Raw genomic sequence first — 8159 nt, forward strand, 5'->3', positions numbered from 1 at the left:
GAGCTCTCTTTCAGGAAGGAACTTCACAAGTTAGAGCACCATACTTCAATGGACAACATTTCTCCCATTGGAAAGTGCGAATGGAGATCTTCACCAAGGCTTATGATGTTAAAGTTTGGAGAGTCATCAAAAAGGGAAACTATCCCTTACCTGCAGCCACTCCGCCACTTGCTGACCCTGAAGATATAGATTCATACACGAAGGAGAAATTGGAAGTGGTACAAGTTAATAATAAAGCAAGAAATTTGCTTCACAATGCTATAAGCGGTGAGGAATACGAGAAAATCTCAAGCTGTGACACAACCAAAGAAATATGGGACAAGCTTGAAGTCACATATGAAGAAACCAGCAAGGTAAAGGAAACACACATCAACATGCTGGTTCATGAATACAAACTCTTCTCAATGAAAGAAGGAAAATCCATTGAAGAAATATTTGCCAGATTTAGCAAAATAATCAGTGATCTAAAAGCTTTTGGCAAGCCGTATACCAGTGGTGATCAAGTTAGAAAAATCCTTAGAAGTCTGCCAACCACTTGGCAAACCAAAGTGGTCACACTAGAATCTCATGATCTAAACAAATTATGCTATGATGAGCTACAAGGAGAACTCATAGCTTTTGAAAGGACACATCTCAAGAAGACGAGTCAAGAAGAAAAAAGGAAAATAGTCGCATTTAAGACTTCAACCGAAATGGCTGAAAACGAAATTGATGATGATCCTAAAGCCTTACAAGAAGAGATTGCTATACTATCAAGAAACATGGATGGATTAATGAGAAGATTCTGGAATATGAAGAAAGGAAGAATTCCACCAAGACGGTCCAGGCAACACAATGAACAAGACAAGAACGATGGCAAATGCTATGAGTGTGGAAGATTTGGGCGCATTCAAGCAGAGTGTCCAGAACTGAAAAGGAAGATCTCTAGAGGCTTCAACAAGAACAAATCCTTCGGAAGCTGTAGTGATGAGGACAACTCAGACCAGGAAGAGATAGCAAATCTCTGCTTTATGACGATTCTAGAAAACAAAATAAACAAATCCTCAGGATGCTGGATAGATGAGGACACTTCAGATGAGGAAAATGAAAACTGTTTCATGGCACGAGGTGAAACTAGTGAGGTAAGATCTTATAACTGTGAAAGATGCAATGAATTGCAGGATATTCTTGATTTAACTTTGAAAGAGTCTCAAAAAATGATGAATGAGCTTAAGAGACTCACTAAAGAAGTCAAAGACTAGAAACTCAAACATGAAGTATGTGAAATCGAAAAAGAAGTACTTCAAGAAGAGTTTGAGGAATTGCAAATGCAACTCAATGGCATGCGCAGTCCACCAATCACAGTTCTGTTAGGTCAAACCAGACGACTCATAAGTCAACTGGAAAAGGACCGGTCAGAACTAAGTCGACTAGTACTAACACTAATGAGAGACCTAAAGGTAGGTAAGAAGTTACGTGTCATTACTGTAACAAAAATGGGCATAAATACTCCTTTTGTCGCTTTCGTAAAGCAAACGTTTCAGGATGGGCTTGGAAACCAAAAGTTAATTCTGAATCTAGTAACACTAACCCTCCAGGACCCAGGCAAGCTTGGGTACCTAAAAGAAAGTAATCGCCTTGTTTTGCAGGAAAACCACAGAATAAGCCGCAAAGGAAAATGGTATCTAGATAGTGCGTGTTCCAGTCATATGACAGGTGACAAAAACCCGTTCAAGCAAATTACAAAAATTGATGGAGGAAATGTAAAATTTGGGGATGACTCAAAAGGCAAAATAATTGGCAACTGAACAATCCCTTTCAATAACAACTGTGACATCACTGAAGTTTATCTTGTCGATGGCCTCAACTACAATCTCTTGAGCATAAGTCAACTTTGCGACTCAGTATTGTGAGCACGTGATTTTTTCCCTATATGAATTACTCCCATAAATTCAAAACAAAATAATTTCTTTCAGTATTTGCAATTTTGTGAATTTTCGTGGCATTTTCTGTTAATTGTTTGCATTTTGTCTGCGCATTTTAATTGGTGAAAAATACAAAAAAAATATGTTGCATTTGCATTTAGGATGTAATTTTACGTTGTTTTTGATTAATTAGAAAATTAGTTGTTTTGAGAAATGGAAAGGTCACAAAAAATAAATTATTTTTGCACTTTTAATTTTAGTTTGATCTTTGGTAATCCTTCCTTTAATTTGGTTTTTGATTAATTGTGGTTTTTATTATTTAGAATTAATTATTTGAATTGATAGGATTTAACTTAGGTGTTAATTTTAATTTTGGAAAAAAGAGAGAGAGAAAAGAATTTTCGAAAATTAAGAATTGAAAAGAAAAAAGAGGAAAAGAAATCAGATTTCCTTGTTGGACTTTTTTTTTTGTTTTTTTTTGTTTAAATTTTCCAGGGCCCAATTGATTTGTGCACAATACCCATTTGATCCAGCCCAAAACCCACTCCAAAACTGGTCCAGTCCCCCCCTCCCGCACCTAACCAAACGACGTCGTCCCCTACCCGGATCCCAGCCGTTGATCTCCATTGATCTAACGGTCGGAAATTAATCTCCCCAAACTATTTAAGTGTCGGAACCGGTACCCCCCCAGTCAACCCCCTCCCACTTCATCTCCTTGCTTCATCTTCTCTGCAGAAATCCTAGAGACGCCGCCTCGAAACCCTCCGCCGGCGGCGTGACCCAATCGCCCCCAAATTGCCACCATGCAATCACTACCCCGTCCTGCACCCAAATCCATCAGCTTTTCTTCCTAAAACCCAGACAAATTTACCCAGTTTCGGATATGGAAACGAAATGCAAGACCTAACTTCCTTTTTCTCCTCTGATTCTTGTTCAAAATCGTGATTCGTTCTAACTTAAATCTTACATTAATAGATTGTTCTCAACGAGAGCAATCGATTGACGATAGTTTTTAGTTATTACGAGAACGTCGGGTTCGAACAGGCCCGCCGGATTCCAGCCATAAGCCGTCCGTTCGTTTCAAGGCTTTCTCATTATCTTTTCTGAGTTAAATAAGGTAAAATTTCACCATTGTTTCCTTCATGAGTCGAGTCCATAGTTTTTAGTTTTCGTTAATTTGTTCTAGAGTCATCACTGTTTCGCCTAGTTTTTATTTTACTTCTTCTGTTAATTCCGCTAAATTTCCTTGTTAGTCGATAAGTCAGCTTACAGGTTAGTAATCTTAATTAATTTATTCATGCTTAAACTTTTACAATGTTCTCTTTCTTGGGTTGTATGGTTTCTGTGGGTTATTTGTTTGGACAGTAGAAGCTATATCTGTTTGGGCCTAAGCCTTGTCCGTTGGCCCAATTTTTGGAATTGTGGGAGGGTAAATACAGGGGTATCAAGGGGTGTTTGGTTATTTGAGGATTGGGAATATTTTCTGTTATGGGGGAAGCTTCTAGAGGATAAGGGTAGGTTCACATGTGAAGAGATAAGAGAGAGTTTAGATATTTTTAAGGGGTTAAAGTGTAAAATAGCTAAGAGAAACCAGGGGTAAAAAAGGAAAAAGGAAAAGAGAAAGGCCTGGCAATGCTGCGCTAAAGTTGGCCTATATAAAGACCTTTTGATCATTTTATAGAGAGGAGAACATTTCGGAAAATCAAAAACTAAGGGCGGCTGGGATTTCTTGAAAAATTCTGAATTCCTTGCATGATTTGTTGAGAAAAATTGTTCAAACTCTGTTGATTTTTGAGTTTTCTGATTGCATTTGGTGAAAAAAAATTCTGAAAATAATAGCTTCTCATCCCGGGGTTTGAAATGGGTTAGAGTTGGGTTTTTGAAAAATTCTGCTGGTTGTTTGCTGTTCCATTGAGCTTTTGGAGCTGGTTTCTTTGTTTCATTGGTTAAATCTGGGCTGATACTGCTCTGCTGCTGCTGATCCCTCATTTTTCCTATTTTCTTTCATATCCAGGTATGCTTTTGAAACTATGGTGGAATTGAAGCCTGATTGAGCTTATGTAAAGATTTGTGAATAGGAACTGAGACTTGAATATATAATATGTTCCCAGCTGTACCTATTGTTAGATTTAGCCATTCTATATTGTCAAATTCCTCATGTCCTGTAGCAATTCAGTGTGTGAGTATGTGTCATTTACTTTGTCATGTTATCATTTTATGGATTCTGCATTTTAGATTTAATGTTCTAGATATGCTGTAATTGATTGAATATGTTAATTTAGTGCTCTGAACTCAGCAATTGTCATGTAAAAAAATGTCCAGGATTCTGCTTACAGTTTTGGAAAGTTTTGTAATAACTTACTTATTAGAATTGCCTTTTAAGTGGTTTAGATGGATTTAATTTTCCCATGTTTGTTTATATGATTAGTTTAAAAATTAAATACAAGCATAAATCTCTACTTAATTTGTTGACAAGTTAATTGAGGTGATAATTTGTTGAAGCTCTTGTGTTGGGGTGAGACTCGACCTTGAATCTCGATTCCTAGTTTTTTGGGGCCTGTTTGTTGAGTCTCGAGTTTGCACTGTTGTTGTTGGACAGTCTGTTGGCAGACTCGATTCAAGCACATGTTGAAAGTAAAGTTAGAATTTAGTATGATTACTTTATGTCAAGCTTTTAAATTACAATTCAAACCTGTTAATCGGGCCTCAAGTTTATATATCTGCTGTATTAGCATCCGTGGGCTTTGCGTGTGAATTTTTTTGGATTGTAAGAAATGGGCCAACATTTGCCCACAACCATTGAGGCCGATACATACCCCCAAGAAACGTAGGGGTTGTGTCACCAGTCTGGGCTTCACCTGGAGCCCAATGTCTTCACCTTTTAACTCTGCAGCATGGTTACGCAAGCTAGGCTTTTTCAGTTGGGCCTTTGGTCCGTTTTGTGCCGGGCAAATCCTTTAGCTTAAAATAATTAACCTCTCCTCATGTGACCCGTTAGTTAGTTCAAGTAAAACATTTCAATCACATTTAGCTTTTGCAAATTAAGCCCATCAATTGAAAGGGGTGTGCCATGCCAAACAAAATGACAATTGCATGGCCCCCATTTAATTAATTTTGTTTTAATCTTAGAATTCGAGGCGTGCCATTTAGCAAATTTTCATGGCCCTCGCAAAGTTAAAAACGCGTAGTTGCTTTAGGCGCGTTATTTTAATAATTTAACCTCCTAAACTCGGGTGCGCATTTATGTGACCCAAATCTAAATCTCAACGTTAGATAAAATGTGTTATGGACTGCGGGTACATTTATGTGACGTGGTTCAAAACATATTTTAAATGACGTTGCAATTTTCTTTAAAAAACCAAATAAAAGCGGTTATAAAATTAAAATTGAACCATAGGCTAAAACATGTATTAAAATCAGATAATAGGCCAATTATAACAGTTGAGCAACCGTGCTAGAACCACGGAACTCGGGAATTCCTAACACCTTCTCCCGGGTTAACAGAATTCCTTACCCGGATTTCTGGTTCGTGGACTGTAAAACAGAGTCAATCCTTTCCTCGATTCGGGATTTGAACCGGTGACTTTGGATACCATAAATCTCCCAAGTGCCGACTCTGAACCTTTTAATTGAAATAAATCCCGTTTCGATTGTCCTTTAATTGGAAAAACTCCCTTTATTATACTCTTCCGGGGGTGTGTAAAAAGGAGGTGTGACAAGTATATGAGGTAAACTTTAAGAAAATAGGATGTGCTATTGAAGATGAATCAGGTAAAATAGTCCTTCCTGGAAAAAGATATGGAAATGTTTATATCCTTGATAGTTTTGAAAAGATTGATGGTCATATTTGCTTAACTTCTATGTATCCATGGTTGTGGCATAGAAAACTTGGTCATGCTAGCATGCATTTAATTAAAAAACTGTCCAAATATGAGTTAGTTATTGGTCTACCCAAATTGAATTTTTCTAGAATTCATATCTGTGATGCATGTCAAATGGGTAAGTAGACCAGAAACTCTTTCAAAAACAAGGATATAGTATCTACTTCCAAACCTTTGCAATTACTTCACATGGATTTATTTGGGCCTACTAGAACTGCTAGTATAGGTGAAAAAAGATATGCTTTTGTTATTATAGATGATTATTCACGTTTCACTTGGGTAATTTTCTTATCTCATAAATATGAAGCAATAAGAAATTTGAAGTTTTCTGCAAGAAGGTTGAAAGAGAAAAAGGATATCTAATCTCAACTATTCAGAGTGACCATGAAGGAGAATTTGAAAGTAGAGCATTTGAAGATTTTTGTAATGATTAAGGATACACTCATAATTTCTCTGCACCACGCTCACCACATCAAAATGGAGTAGTAGAAAGAAAGAACAGAACCCTCCAGGATATGACAAGAACCATGTTGCTAGATCAATAAATGGCAAATCACTTCTGGGCAGAAGGTGTAAGTACATCATGTCATATTCTCAACCGATGCCTCATAAGGCCTATTCTGAAGAAGGCTCCATATGAACTGTGGAAAGGTAAACGCCCAAATATCAGCTACTTCCATCCCTTCGGAAGTAAGTGTTTTATCACAATAACGGTAAGGATAATCTTGGAAAATTTGATCCAAGAAGTGATGAAGGTATTTTTCTGGGTTATTCCTTAAATAGTAGATCTTTTAGAGTTTATAATAAACATACATTATGTGTGGAAGAATCAGTACATGTTATACTCGATGAAAATAATCCCTTGGCCGAGAAAGGAATTAATGCAGGTAATGAAGATCTAGCTCAAGAAATGCAAGAGACTAGCAAATCTCAAGAGTCGACTGATATATCCACTGCGATAGAGTCAACTGGTGAAATCAGCAGCAATGTACCAGATCAACCTATTGAGTCGACTGCCAATGTGGTGCGTCCAAATGAATGGAGAAGCGATCATGAATATCCTAAAAAATTCATTATAGGGGAGCCAAATGAAGGAATGAAAACCAGGGATCCCTAAAAAAGAAAGCAAATATTGCATTAATTTCTCAGATTGAGCCAAAGAAGATAGAGGAAGCACTTAAAGATTCGAGTTAGGTTCAAGCTATACAAGAAGAGTTAGATCAGTTTAGCAAGAATCAAGTGTGGAATTTGATACCAAAACTTGAAAATTTCTCCGTAATCGGAACAAAATGGGTTTTCAGGAATAAACTGAACGAGGATGGAAAGGTCGTAAGGAACAAAGCCAGACTGGTTGCTCAAGGGTACTCACAACAGGAAGGAGTCAACTATGATGAAACCTTCGCTCCTATAGCTCGTTTGGAATGTATACGAATTCTTCTGGCATACGCATCATTTAAAGGATTTAGGCTGTTTCAAATGGACATTAAAATGCCTTTTTGAACAGATTCATTGAGGAAGAAGTATATGTGAAACAACCACCTGGGTTTGTAGATTCAAAGTTTCCATATCATGTATACAAGTTCACTAAGGCGCTGTATGGACTAAAGCAAGCTCCTCGTGCTTGGTATGATAGACTCAGTTCTTTTCTTGTTGATCATGGCTTCACAAGAGGTAAAATAGACACTACCTTGTTTATTAAAAGATCATCGGAAGGTAACCTTACAATTCAAATTTATGTTGATGATATTATATTTGGTAGTGCTAATCCTCTTATATGCAAGGAATTTTCAAATCTTATGCAAAGCGAATTCGAAATGAGTATGATGGGAGAGCAAACGTTCTTCCTTGGACAACAAATCCAACAATCTAAAGGAGGAACTTTTATATGTCAGACCAAATACACAAAAGAATTGATTCAAAAATTTGTATGAGTAATGCAAAATCCATTGACACACCAATGAGTCCTTCCACAAATCTAGACAAATATGAGCATGGAATTCCTGTTGATGAAACTAAATATTGTGGGATGATTGTATCACTACTGTACCTGACAGCAAGTTGACCGGATTATGTTCAGCGTATGTAAATGTGCCAGGTTTCAGTCAGCTCCTAAGGAATCACATTTGACAGCAGTAAAACAAATCATTCGATATCTCATTGGAACTGTATCTCACGGACTATGGTACCCTCACTCTAACTCTTTTAAATTAGAAGGTTTTTCAGATGCTGACCTTGCAGGTGATAAGGACGATAGAAAAAGCACAAGGGGTACATGTCAATTACTCAGAAAAGCTTTGATATCCTGGAATACTAAAAAATAAGCATCAGTTGCATTATCCACTACTGAAGCTGAATACATTGCCATTGGACAATG

The sequence above is a fragment of the Nicotiana attenuata genome, unplaced genomic scaffold (assembly GCF_001879085.1).
Source record: "Nicotiana attenuata strain UT unplaced genomic scaffold, NIATTr2, whole genome shotgun sequence".
NCBI classification, from domain to species: Eukaryota; Viridiplantae; Streptophyta; class Magnoliopsida; order Solanales; family Solanaceae; genus Nicotiana; species Nicotiana attenuata.